A 14,810-nucleotide genomic window follows, 5' to 3' on the forward strand; every position below is an offset into this window, starting at 1 on the left:
ACACAAACATTTTTTTTTTTAATGAATGAATTTTTTAGTTAAAAAAAGCTACTTTAAAACATGTTTTAATAGTAGGATTCACTTTGTTCTGACATGCTTTCCTGTCTAATATTAACTATATAATTAAAAAGTCTAGCATACAGTCATCTACTCATACAAAAATTTTATCAAAATATTTAGAGTAAGAAATAAAAGACTAAATAAGGCCTTGAATAGCTTTATTGAAATCTGTATAAATAAACATGCACATTTCAAATGTAAACTCAAGTGAACCCAAGCGCAGACAAAATTTTAACCTCTGTCATGCAGGAGGTTAGTTTGCATTAAAAAAAAAAAAAAGAAAGAAAGAAAAAAGAAAAAAAAAACCCAAAGCAGCTTTTAAAATACCAGGATGAAAAACCAGCTTTAATATCAAGGTATAAAGCAAAGCCATGATTAACATACCTCATTTATCCTGGTCAAATGCAATTTTTTTCCTTTACTTTAAAATGCTAACATAAATAAATAATTTACCAAAATGTGCACTCACAGAGTGAACTTTTATTTACAATACACAATTTATAATCTATTGTATTTGATTAGTTCAAGTGAAGAACATTATACTTTTTGCTTTATTAACAGTGGGACACAAAGCAATTTCTCAGGTAGTCGATATGTGAAATGTGCCCCAGCATTTAGATTTTCTATTAAAAGGCAGTTTTGTATGCCAATCGACAATACATTCTTTCAACTGGATCAAAGGGAAAAAAGCAGCAAATGAAAATGCTTCAAATGTTCACACATATATTTGGCATCCTGGATCCTTGAATGTGGTGAACTAAAATCAAATTCAAGGTTTGTATGCTTTATATACTGTATAGGTTCTGACTCTGGAACATGCAAATGCCATTGCTCTTATAACAAGTTACCTTCTGAGAAAAGCTGTAAGGCTATGGTGAATTCCATCAGGAACACACAAAGAAAGTTAACAGACCTACCTTTATAGCCAATTGTCAATTAATGATTTAAAGGCTAGCATATGAAAAAAAAACTCTCATCTAAGCTTGATGCAGTTATTACTATGGATACAGAATACTACTAAGTATGTCCTTATATTACAATAATTGGGAGAGCTAAAACTTGCCAAATTACCAAAAAATGGGGTAGAGAAAAACAGGCAGCAAAAATTTAGTTTTGGAACAACACCAGATTAAAGACAGCATCTTACAGCATGTAAAGAAAACTTTGCATATCTAAGATTCCAATATCAGTAAAAAATACTTACATGTAACTGAAAAATGATTTTAGAATGTAGTGTGAAATCTAGAACCTGTTTCCATAGTGGCAGTAAGATGAACATAATAGACTGGATATTTAATGATACTAAAAAAGGAAATGACTTATCAAGATTGTTTCTTGTATCATGATTTGGTTTTTTAATAGGCCTATATTGATTACCAGGGATAGATTTGAAAATTTGGTTTTCCAGCACTACTGCAGTATTTACGCCATATTGATACTGCAGCTAAAACATTATAGTAGTATATATGGCAGCCTAATGCACATGAACTAGATTATCCAAAAACTAAGTTCATAGTTTCCTTGCAGTATAATCAGAGCAAAATAAATGACCAACATCCACAAATTTAACATTTGTCATCAACTCACATCCAAAAAATTAAAGAAAACATAATTCATCAAAACAGCAGCAAACTTAAAAGGGATTTATTTGTGATTTCCTATATATATTTAGCTTGTAAATACAAGACTGTAAATGTATTATGAGACAATTTCTGTTAAAGTTTTCATTGTGTTTCACTTCAAGTACTGCACAAGTTAAAATCTGATAAAGGACTTACATTCGGTTATCTGAAACTCCCCATCTCAGACTTGTTTTAATGTGGTGGGTAACTTCGTTTCCATAGATACCACCAGCAGGAAGTCTCTCTTTTATGGCTTCTAGGACTTTCATTAATTAGTGTGCATACAGTTTTCATTTTCTATATCATTGTCATTATCATTGCTATCTTCATCACTTTCTAATGGGATGCCTGTGGCAGCTGAAGCACCTTTAGTTTCTCGGTCAAGAGGAAAAAAGCCAGTTCCACTGAAAGTGTCTTGTCTCTGGTAGAAGAGTACATATGCTGCCTTGGACTGTCAAAACAAATAAAGGGTGTTAAAATGGTCACAATTCTTAAAGAACACATTAACTATAGTATGAGTATTTTACCTGGTATCAATTTTGTTAACGAGGCCCAAATCAAATAGAAAAAAACCACACATGGTTCAAATGGAAGTTACTAAAATTAAGTAAATATAAGATGATTTCTACATGTAAAGGAAAAATGCTTAGATTAACATTTTTTTCTGTTATTTGGATTAAGAAATAAACACAACTATAGATTAGATTAACCTAGTTACTCTAACATGAAATAGAATTCTATGTCTTCCTTCCTTTTTTCTCTAAGGAAAAGGTGAGCTTTTTATCTAATAGTTGTTTCATCCCATGTTTGCTCTATAGTCCAACTTCTTCTACTGTATTAAGGACATTTTCCACCAATTACCACTGTGTCTTTCTGTGTGTGTGTATGGTGGGGGTATGCTTGTGGTGCTGCTGGGGATTCAACCCAGGGCCTCCTCATGAGTACTAGGTAAGCACTCTATTGCTGAGCATCCCCTCCACCCAATCACTATGTATCTTTTTGTTTTATTTGGTACCGGGATTTAACCCTGAGGTACTTAACCACTGAGTCACATTCCTAGCCCACTTTATTTATTTTTTTTTTGAGACAGGGTCTTGTTAAATTGCTGAGGCTGGCTTTGAACTGGTGATTCTCCTGCCTCAACCTCCCAAGCTACTGGGATTACAGGTGTGTGCCACCACGCCCCACTCATTGTATATTTTAATGAGTCTTTATCTTCTAGACTTTTTCTCTTTGGCATTAAAGAATACTTAAGTTTTTTTTTCATCATAAATCCCCTACCATTCTACCTCCCTTCTAGATGCCACATACTTCTTTCTTCCTTACAACTAGGCTGATAGGGTAGTCTATACCCGTAACTCACTCTCACACAAACTCAATTCAATGTAATCTAACTTTTGCCCAAACCATTTTAATAAATTGACTTTCAACTGGGTCAATAACCTCTGAACAACAACGTAAATGGCGAATTTCTCTATAGTATTTAATGTCCTACCTACTACTTTTCCCTTCATCAATTTTTGGCTTCTGTGACACCAGTTCTCTTTAGATCTTCTACTATCTCTTCAGGTTTCTTCTCAGACTATTCTGTGGCTTCATTAAATCCTAACCTTTATGTTTTGCACTCAGCTCAACTCTCTTTCTCAATTTGTATCCTCTCACTAGATAACTAATTCAAGCTTTTGGCTTCAATTTCTACCTAAGGCTGACAACTCAAATTTATAATTTAAACCAGCTATCAACTCTGAACTCCTCAAATTTATAATTTAAACCAGTTATCACCCTCTGAACTCATCTTATTAATACAACTACCTAGTAGAAATTTCTACAAGATAACTATCATATAGGTACTTCAAACTACACAGCAAATTTTCTTCCTAAATTCCCAATCTCGGTTAATGTTAAAGTAAGAGACACCTTCAACTTTCCCCTCCTGCATCTCTACATCATTATTTATAAAATTTTATTTATTTTATACTGGAAATCTCTCTCAGATTCACTCTCCCCTTGTCTGTACTGGCACTACCACTAATTTGATTAAGTTAATTGTGACAGCCTTCTGTATGGACTTTCTACTTTCTCTACTCAGTGCTTTAAATCTAAATGTTCTTGTAGAGAAGTTAAGATACAAATTTAATAATGTCACTCTACTGCTTAACAATCATCTAATGGTTTCAGTCTTTTTTCTTTTTTTTTTGGTACCAGGGATTGTGAGCTCAGGGGTATATAACCAAGGAGCCACATCCCCTGCCCTTTTCAGTTTTTATTTTGAGACAGGGTGTTGCTAATTGAGACAAGCCTTGCTAATTTCAGAGGCTGGCTTTGAACTCATGATCCTCTTGCTTCAGCCTCCCAAGCCACTGGGATAACAGATGTGTACCACACCACACCTGGCTGGTTTTTCAGTCTTTTTTTTTTTTTTTTTTAAAGAAAGAGTGGGGAATAGAGAGAGAGAGAGAGAGAGAGAGAGAGAGACAGAGAGAGAATTTTTTTAATATTTATTTTTTAGTTCTCGGCTGACACAACATCTTTGTTTGTATGTGGTGCTGAGGATCGAACCCGGGCTGCAAGCATGGCAGGCGAGTGCGCTACCGCTTGAGCCACATCCCCAGCCCCTGGTTTTTCAGTCTTTAAAGAAACATTTAAACAACTGGGATGCTGATTTTCTTTAAGACTTAAATTTATCTCTAGCCTAATTACTTCCCCATATTCCTACAAGAACATTTTGTGCCCTTAGAACATCCTGCCCTCAAGTCTCCTTTCTTTTGCAGTATTGTTCTTTTTGCTTAGAACCCCTTTGCTTCCTTAATTTACTCATTTGTATTAGTAGACTCAGGTCAAACAGCACTTTCACTATGAGGATTTCCTTAGTCTTATTTGTTTAAACTCCAAATCTGAGTTGAGACATCTGTCTCAGGTGTAACCATAGTAAAATATTTAATGGAACTTATAACACAATTATTAACTTGGATAGTTGTCTTATTTTTTTATTTTTATTTTTTTTAAGGTACTGGGGATTGTACACTGGGGTGCTTTACCACTGAGCTCCAACCCCAGCACATTTTAAATTTTTTATTCTGAGATAGTGTCTAGCTAAATTGCTAGGCCTGGCCTTGAACTTTCGATCCTACTGCCTCAGACTCCTGAATAGTTGGTGTTACAGGTGTGCACTACCCAGAAGAGAAATAGCTGTCTTTTAATGCTGCTTGTAATAGAGTCCCTCATATAAAAGACACCACATCCATCAGTAAGGTATTCAAATACTGGTGATGTTTGCACAACAAATCACCTAGAGATGCATTTCTTAGAATGTATCCCTGTTAAGTGACCCACGATTGTGTGTATGTACACACACACACAAAGAACCATCATTATTAAATGCATGGCAAAATCAAATTCATGTAGTGTATATAAATAAGATAAATTACTTGAAAGGGAGATTAGGGCAATAATGTTAAAGAGACTTTGAAGGATGGGATGTTGGCAATTTTAGGATATTTGGGTTAGGAGATAAAAGAGAACCGAAAAAAAATTGAGGACAAAAGAATGAGGAGTTTAAGTATAAATTGGAAATGTTAACTTAGGCACACACCATAGAATGACATTTTGGTCAATGATGGAAAGCATATATGATGGTTATCACGTAAGATTATAATATAGTCTAAGTGTGTAGTAGGCTATATAATCTATGTTTGTGTAAGAATAATCTATGCTGTTTGTACAACAAATCACCTAACAATGCATTCTCAGGATGTGTTCCTATTTTAAGTGATATATGACTGTACACACACACACACACACACACACACGGGGAAGGAGAGAAAAAGAGAGAAACAAACACTTCAGTGCTATTCATGCAAGGACAGAATAAAACTATGCCAATAATTGGGCTCAGAAATTTATCAATTTGCTTTTATAAACTGAAGACTTTAAAGCATCAAAAACTAAAAAGTTAGTCTTTGCCCTCAGGGAATATACTTTAATCTGGGAAATAAAGTAAGTTAGTTTTTCTCACATCAACAGAAAGCCTTTTGAATAATACTATCATATGAGCAAATACAATATTCTCACTCTTTGTAGTATTCTAACAATGGGTAAAATTTATAGAGCTGCAAAATTTATAGAAAAATAAACCCTTATTAAACAATTTTTAACTTTCTTCTAAAAACACACTAGTCACTTTCCATCTCAACATCTGAAAATAAAAATCTGCTCAGATGTAAAACACAACAAATGTGGATGATAAATGAATGCCAGCGTAAACAGATGTAACATTCTTATTTTTCTACTAGTCACAGAATACCAGAGTAACAAGCATACAAAAGGAGTTAATCTTTTAAAAATTATATTGTTTAAAAGAAGTTAATAATTTTTAAAAGATTATGTCATTTTGAACTTAAATGTCTAATTGTCTTAGGCTTTAAAGATCATAGGTATGGTAAGGCATTTAAAGGATTTTGACTTTTAAGTAGTCAATATCTGAAATGGTAAGAGCTGACCTACTTTTTAGAGGAAAACTAATTTTCATTAGAAACTCCATTGTACAAGTTACATGAAAACTTTTCAGACTGCATTTTGTGCTTTTGTTATGGGCAAATTTGAAGACAAGTGTCCATTTAGGGTACAATTTTATGTTTCTTTAAATCAGAGCAAGTGTCTCTTAGCTACAAGGCATGCTAGAATATATACAATAGTGTTCCATGGGCCCCTTTTATTAATTTGCCTTTTTTCTTGTGGTGGGGCAGTGTACAAGATAGGGATTGAACCCATACATGCTAACTAAGCATGTCCTCTACCAATGAACTACACCATCATCCCTTCCATTTTGCGAATTCTTATTCATAAAAACAGTTGATCCCACAATTTTTGGGAAATACATAATATACTTACCACAATTTGGTCTTCAGATGCAGTGGAGACACTACTGTCATCAAAATAGTACCATTTTCCATCATCTTTATTTTTTGCAAAAGCAGTATCTAATGAGAAAATAAAATCACTTCTATGACTAAAATGATCTAGGGAATTCTCAAAACTCTATAATCATCTACGCAATAGCTTAAACTCGTAACAATATTTACTAAGCACCTACCATGTGAAATAAATGTCTCATATTTTGACTGCTGTTTGTTTCCCCTCCCAAAAATCAACCGTGAAAAAAGCTGTAAGAGGGAAGTGAGAGTCAAACTTAAAACAAAACAAAACAAAAAAACCTGGCCAGAGGCAGCAATAAGAAGACAGATTAAAAGAATGTTTTTAAATTCCACATATGGGACAACCATTGCCTGATTCTTTGTCAGAGATTATCAGTAATACTCAGGTCTCCTGAATCAAAGGCATGATGTTGTTTACAAGACTTGTACAACTTGCTGGATTAAGAAAACATTTGACAACTAGTGTGGCAATACTCATTCATGTACTCTGATAAAAAACTAGTTTTGCAAGGAGTTGAGGAAAACAGCCATGCACTGAATAGCTTCCTTTGAGTACAGCCTCTCCCAATTTTTCCCCTTCCAATTACCTAGGACTTTTGACAAACAACTTCTGTACATGTTATATTCTGTCCTATATCCTTTCTTAAATCTAAGTAAACTCTTTGCTGGATGAAGCATATTGTGTGTTGTGTTTGTTAATCTGAATTCAAGACCACTGTGAAGCAAAACATATTCTCAGGCTGAGTAAAAAGACAAGATTGAACAATCTTGTGAATTATGTAAGAGACAAATCTCCAACAAAAGTTAGCCAATTAGAGGATTGAATCAAAAGAAAGCTAGAGCAGCACTTGTAATATCTGAGATAAAGACAAGAAAGAATGCCAAATCCCAGTAAAAGGAACTACACAGAGAGAAGAGCTAACCATTGTAAAAATGAATATAACTATTAATGCAAAACAACCAATAAAACTATTAGGAGAAACAGACCAAATCAACACTTTAAATAGGAGTCTTGATAAATTTCTCTCAGAATAGAATGAACATAAAAAATAATCATACAGTGTAATGATTTGGGTACAACTGTCAAAACTATTTAGAAATATAAGGGGGCCTGGGGTTGTAGCTCAGTGGTAGAGCCCTTGCCTAGCATATGTGAGGCATTGGGTTTGATCCTCAGCACCACATAAAAATAAATAAAGTAAAGGCATTGTGTCTATATACAACTAAAAAAATATTTTAAAGAAGAAACATACGGATTTATATCTCAATGGGTAACATATGTTTTTTTCAAATGTATGAAAATTTAAAGAAACCATGTATTAGGCTACTGTCAAAGCTTCAAACTCTTAAAGATTAATATAGACAAAGCTCCCAACTGTTACAAAAAAACCCCCATGTACTTGAAAATTAAGCAAATAATTAAATGACCCTGGGCTAGTAGAAAATCAAAAGGAAATTTAAAAAATCACAGTATTAAAAGATAATAAAAATGCTACATTTCAAAATCCATCACCAAGACCTAAAGCAATATTAGTAGGAAGTTTATAGTTTTAATTATAGCTTTCGATATAGTTTCAAAAACAATGGAAAGCAAAAAGTTAAGGGGTCAACCCAAGAAGTTAGAAAAATAGCAACATAAAATGACAACCAATTACCTAGGACCTCTGTTAAACAGTTTTTGTCCATGTTATGTTGTTTCTTTTCCTATATGTGTTCTTTCTTTTTTGTGATGCTGGGGATTGAACTCAGGGCCTTGTGCATGCAAGGCAAGCACTCTACCAACTGAGTTATATCTCCAGCCTCTATATGTGTTCTTAAATTTAAGTAAGCTCTGCCATTGTGCATTTTGAGTTTGTTAATCTGAACCAAAGTAACAAGAAGAAAACAGTCATCAAGGTAAAAATGAAATGAGATAATAAGTACAATTAACAAATTAATAAGATGAAAAGCGAACTTCTGGAAGAATTGATTAAAAAAAAGAAAAGAATGAAAAAAAGGGACAAAAACATAGCATAAAAGTATTATAAACCATTCTGAAGTATATTGGAAAACCTAGATGAAAAGGATACAGAAAAAGAGTATGGCATCCTATCTGTTTTACGGCTATAATTTTGATTTCAAAGTCAAATAACAATATAAAAAAATACAGGACCACTGAACTTATGAAATTTTAACAATCTTAATTAGTTAATGAAATTCTACTGTGTATCAAAAACCACAAAAAGACAAGTAGGATCATCCCAAGAATGCAAAGATCGTTCAATAGAAAAACCTATCAAGTGGAGGAGAGGGTGGATTTGTTAGTTTCAACATGGAAAGAAATCTGGCAGTATTTAAATACTTATTTAAACCTGGCAGTTTCATCTGAGTACACAGTTCAAAGAAATTTTCATGTAACAGACCAGAAACAATAATATTTACCAGTCTCAAAGGCAAGTTGGATATCCACCATATGGTGAATGCAAAGATAAAATATGGTGAATGTAAACCATGAGTAGTGAAGAGCAATGGACAAAATAGATAACAAAAGTATAAAGAAAACAAGCAAGATCTGCTGAGATCTGTAGTACAGTACCAATTACAAAAGTGAGCAAATATGCATGGTTTATAGCACATGCATTAAACATGTTACAAAGAGAAGGGAAAAACAATGGAGAAGAGGAACCCCAAATGGCCCAGTAACACTTCTTCCAGTGCCTTCAACTGACAATGAGGAGTATGATTAACTCAATCCTTTCTTTTCAGATTTAAAAGGGTTCAAAAGCTGATTCATTCATTAATCAATATTGCATAACTATCATATGAAAGACCCATCTCACATTTTACCAGAAGTAATAAATACCTTAAGGAAAAAAAAATCAATAGTTATTCGAACATCATCATCAGGTTAAAATATAAACTGTCAACTTACAGTGTCCACCTCCCATCCCTCCATAATGGTTGGAAACAGCAATCAAATTATAGTGGCAAGGACCTGCATTTGGATTAATTAAGAATTTCTTTTTTTTTTTTTTTTTATTTTATTTTATTTTTTTTTTATTGTTGGTTGTTCAAAACATTACATGGTTCTTGATATATCATCTTTCACACTTTGCTTCAAGTGAGTTATGAACTCCCATTTTTAGCCCATATACAGATTGCAGAATCACATCAATTACACATCCATTGATTTACATATTGCCATACTAGTGTCTGTTGTGTTCTGCTGCCTTTCCTATCCTCTACTATCCCCCCTCCTCCCTCCCCTCCCCTCCCCACCCTTCTTCTCTCTCTACCCCCCCTATTGACCTTCATTTCTCCCCCTTGTATTATTTTTCCCTTTCCCCTCATTCCCTCTTGTATGTTCTTTTGTATAACCCTGAGGGTCTCCTTCCATTTCCATGCAATTTCCCTTTTCTCTCCCTTTCCCTCCCACCTCTCATCTCTGTTTAATGTTAATCTTCTTTTCATGCTCTTCGTCCCTACTCTGTTCTTAGTTACTCTCCTTATATCAAAGGAGACATTTGGCATTTGCTTTTTAGGGATTGGCTAGCTTCACTTAGCATAATCTGCTCTAGTGCCATCCATTTCCCTGCAAATTCTATGATTTTGTCATTTTTTAATGCAGAGTAATACTCCATTGTGTATAAATGCCACAATTTTTTAATCCATTCGTCTATTGAAGGGCATCTGGGTTGGTTCCAAAGTCTTGCTATTGTGAATTGAGCTGCTATGAACATCGATGTAGCAATGTCCCTGTAGCATGCTCTTTTTAGGTCTTTAGGGAATAGACCAAGAAGGGGAATAGCTGGGTCAAATGGTGGCTCCATTCCCAGCTTTCCAAGAAATCTCCATACTGCTTTCCAAATTGGCTGCACCAATTTGCAGTCCCACCAGCAATGTACAAGTGTACCCTTTTCCCCACATCCTCGCCAGCACTTGTTGTTGTTTGACTTCATGATGGCTGCCAATCTTACTGGAGTGAGATGGTATCTTAGGGTGGTTTTGATTTGCATTTCTCTGACTGCTAGAGATGGTGAGCATTTTTTCATGTACTTGTTGATTGATTGTATGTCCTCCTCTGAGAAGTGTCTGTTCAGGTCCTTGGCCCATTTGTTGATTGGGTTGTTTGTTCTCTTATTGTCTAATTTTTGGAGTTCTTTGTATACTCTGGATATTAGGGCTCTGTCTGAAGTGTGAGGAGTAAAGATTTGTTCCCAGGATGTAGGCTCTCTATTTACCTCTCTTATTGTTTCTTTAGCTGAGAAAAAACTTTTTAGTTTGAGTAAGTCCCATTTGTTGATTCTAGTTATTAACTTTTGTGCTATGGGTGTCCTATTGAGGAATTTGGAGCCAGACCCCACAGTATGTAGATCGTAGCCAACTTTTTCTTCTATCAGACGGCGTGTCTCTGATTTGATATCAAGCTCCTTGATCCATTTTGAATTCACTTTTGTGCATGGCGAGAGAAAGGGATTCAGTTTCATTTTGTTGCATATGGATTTCCAGTTTTCCCAGCACCATTTGTTGAAGATGCTATCCTTCCTCCATTGCATGCTTTTAGCCCCTTTATCAAATATAAGATAGTTGTAGTTTTGTGGATTGGTTTCTGTGTCCTCTATTCTGTACCATTGGTCCACCCGCCTGTTTTGGTACCAGTACCATGCTGTTTTTGTTACTATTGCTCTGTAGTATAGTTTGAAGTCTGGTATCGCTATACCGCCTGATTCACACTTCCTGCTTAGCATTGTTTTTGCTATTCTAGGTCTTTTATTTTTCCATATGAATTTCATGATTGCTTTCTCTATTTCTACAAGAAATGCTGTTGGGATTTTGATTGGCATTGCATTAAACCTATAGAGAACTTTTGGTAATATCGCCATTTTGATGATGTTAGTTCTGCCTATCCATGAACAGGGTATATTTTTCCATCTTCTAAGATCTTCTTCTATTTCTCTCTTTAGGGTTCTGTAGTTTTCATTGTATAAGTCTTTCACCTCTTTTGTTAGGTTGATTCCCAAGTATTTTATTTTTTTTGAAGATATTTTGAATGGAGTGGTTGTCCTCACTTCCATTTCAGAGGATTTGTCGCTGATATACAGGAATGCCTTTGATTTATGCGTGTTGATTTTATATCCTGCCACTTTGCTGAATTCATTTATTAGCTCTAATAGTTTCTTTGTAGACCCTTTTGGGTCTGCTAGGTATAGAATCATATCATCTGCAAATAGTGATAATTTAAGTTCTTCTTTTCCTATTTTTATGCCTTTAATTTCTTTCGTCTAATTGCTCTGGCCAGTGTTTCGAGAACTATGTTGAACAGAAGTGGTGAGAGAGGGCATCCCTGTCTTGTTCCAGATTTTAGAGGGAATGCCTTCAATTTTTCTCCATTCAGAGTGATGCTAGCCTGAGGCTTAGCATAGATTGCTTTTACAATATTGAGGTATGTTCCTGTTATCCCTAGTTTTTCTAGAGTTTTGAACATAAAGGGATGCTGTACTTTGTCGAATGCTTTTTCCGCATCTATCGAGATGATCATATGGTTCTTATTTTTAAGTCTATTGATGTGGTGAATAACATTTATTGATTTCCGTATATTGAACCAGCCTTGCATCCCAGGGATGAATCCTACTTGATCATGGTGCACAATTTTTTTGATATGTTTTTGTATCCGATTCGCCAGAATTTTATTGAGGATTTTTGCATCTAGGTTCATTAGAGATATTGGTCTGAAGTTTTCTTTCTTTGAAGTGTCTTTGTCTGGTTTAGGTATCAGGGTGATGTTGGCCTCGTAGAATGAATTTGGAAGTTCTCCCTCTTTTTCTATTTCCTGAAGTAGCTTGAAAAGTATTGGTATTAGTTCCTCTTTAAAGGTTTTGTAAAATTCTGCTGTATACCCATCCGGTCCTGGGCTTTTCTTAGTTGGTAGTCTTTTGATGCTTTCTTCTATTTCCTTGATTGATATTGGTCTGTTTAGGTTGTCTATATCCTCCTGACTCAATCTGGGCAGATCATATGACTTCAGAAATTTATCGATGCCTTCACTATCTTCTAATTTATTGGAGTATAAGGATTCAAAATAATTTTTGATTATCTTCTGTATTTCTGAAGTGTCTGTTGTGATATTGCCTTTTTCATCCCGTATGCTAGTAATTTGAGTTCTCTCTCTTCTTCTCTTCGCTAGCATCGCTAAGGGTCTGTCGATTTTGTTTATTTTTTCAAAGAACCAACTTTTAGTTTTGTCAATTTTTTCAATTGTTTCTTTTGTTTCGATTTCATTAATTTCAGCTCTGATTTTAATTATTTCTTGCCTTCTACTTCTTTTGCTGTTGTTTTGCTCTTCTTTTTCTAGGATTTTGAGATGAAGCATGAGATCATTTATTTGTTGGTTTTTTCTTTTTTTAAGGAATGAACTCCAAGCAATGAATTTTCCTCTTAGAACTGCTTTCAATGTGTCCCACAGATTCCGATATGTTGTGTCTGTGTTTTCATTAATCTCTAAGAATTTTTTAATTTCCTCCTTGATGTCTTCTATAACCCATTGATCATTCAGTAACCTATTGTTCATTCTCCAAGTGATGTATGCTTTTTCCTTCCTTCTTTTATCGTTGATTTTCAGTTTCATTCCATTATGGTCAGATAGGATGCATGGTATTATCTCTACTCCTTTATATTGTCTAAGAGTTGCCCTGTGACATAATATATGATCTATTTTTGAGAAGGATCCATGTGCTGCTGAGAAAAAAGTGTAACTGCTTGATGTTGGGTGGTATATTCTATATATGTCAATTAAGTCTAGGTTATTAATTGTGTTATTGAGTTCTATAGTTTCCTTATTCAACTTTTGTTTGGAAGATCTGTCCAGTGGCGAGAGAGGTGTGTTGAAGTCTCCCATGATTATTGTATGGTGGTCTATTAGACTCTTGAACTTGAGAAGAGTTTGTTTGATGAACATAGCTGCGCCATTGTTTGGGGCATATATATTTATGATTGTTATGTCTTGTTGGTGTATGGTTCCCTTAAGCAGTATGTAGTGTCCCTCTTTATCCCTTTTGATTAACTTTGGCTTGAAATCTATTTTATTTGATATGAGTATGGACACTCCTGCTTTTTTCCGAAGTCCATATGAGTGATATGATTTTTCCCAACCTTTCACCTTCAGCCTATGTATGTCTTTTCCTATCAAATGCGTCTCCTGTAGGCAGCATATTGTTGGGTCTTGTTTTGAGATCCATTCTACTAGCCTGTGTCTCTTAATTGGTGAGTTTAAGCCATTAACATTTAGGGTTATTATTGAGATATGGGTTGTTGTTCCAGCCATATTTGTTTATTTATGTTACTAAACATGGTTTGTTTTCCTCTTTGATTATTCCCCCCCCTTTACTGTCCTACCTCCCACTGTTGGTTTTCATTGTTATTTTCCATTTCCTCTTCCTGTAATGTTTTGCTGAGGATGTTTTGAAGAGATGGTTTTCTAGCTGCATATTCTTTTAACTTTTGTTTGTCGTGGAAGGTTTTAATTTCATCTTCCATCCTGAAGCTTAATTTCGCTGGATACACAATTCTTGGTTGGAACCCATTTTCTTTCAGTGTTTGAAATATGTTATTCCAGGATCTTCTAGCTTTCAGAGTCTGTGTTGAAAGATCAGCTGTTATCCTGATTGGCTTGCCCCTAAATGTAATCTGCTTCCTTTCTCTTGTAGCTTTTAAAATTCTCTCCTTATTCTGTATGTTGGGCATCTTCATTATAATGTGTCTAGGTGTGGATCTCTTATAATTTTGCACATTCGGCGTCCTGTAGGCTTCTAGAATTTGGGATTCTGTCTCATTCTTCAAGTCTGGGAAGTTTTCTCGTATTATTTCATTAAATAAATTGCTCATTCCTTTGGTATGGAGTTCTATACCTTCCTGTATCCCAATGACTCTTAAGTTTGGTCTCTTAATGTTATCCCATATTTCTTGGATGTTCTGCTCATGGTTTCTTAACAGTCTTGCTGAGCTGTCTATGTTCTTTTCAAGTTGAAATACTTTGTCTTCATTGTCTGATGTTCTATCTTCTAAGTGTTCTACTCTGCTGGTAGTACTCTCAATTGAGTTTTTAAGTTGGTTTATTGCTTCCTGCATTTCTAGGATTTCTGTTTGTTTGTTTTTTATAACCTCTATCTCCCTGTATAGTTGATCCTTTGCTTCCTGGATTTGTTTGTGTAATTCCTTG

General features: G+C 34.7%; 1 pseudogene; it reads right to left on the reverse strand.

Annotated features, from left to right (window-relative positions):
• Nucleotides 1-1,672: 1,672 nt before the first annotated feature.
• LOC124097297 (ubiquitin carboxyl-terminal hydrolase 15-like) overlaps nucleotides 1,673-14,810 on the reverse strand; it is a 29,208-nt pseudogene continuing 16,070 nt past the window's right edge.

This window comes from Marmota monax, unplaced genomic scaffold (genome assembly GCF_021218885.2).
Source record: "Marmota monax isolate L192 unplaced genomic scaffold, Marmota_monax_Labrador192_F-V1.1 WCK01_AAM20220418_F8-fsc00752, whole genome shotgun sequence".
NCBI classification, from domain to species: Eukaryota; Metazoa; Chordata; class Mammalia; order Rodentia; family Sciuridae; genus Marmota; species Marmota monax.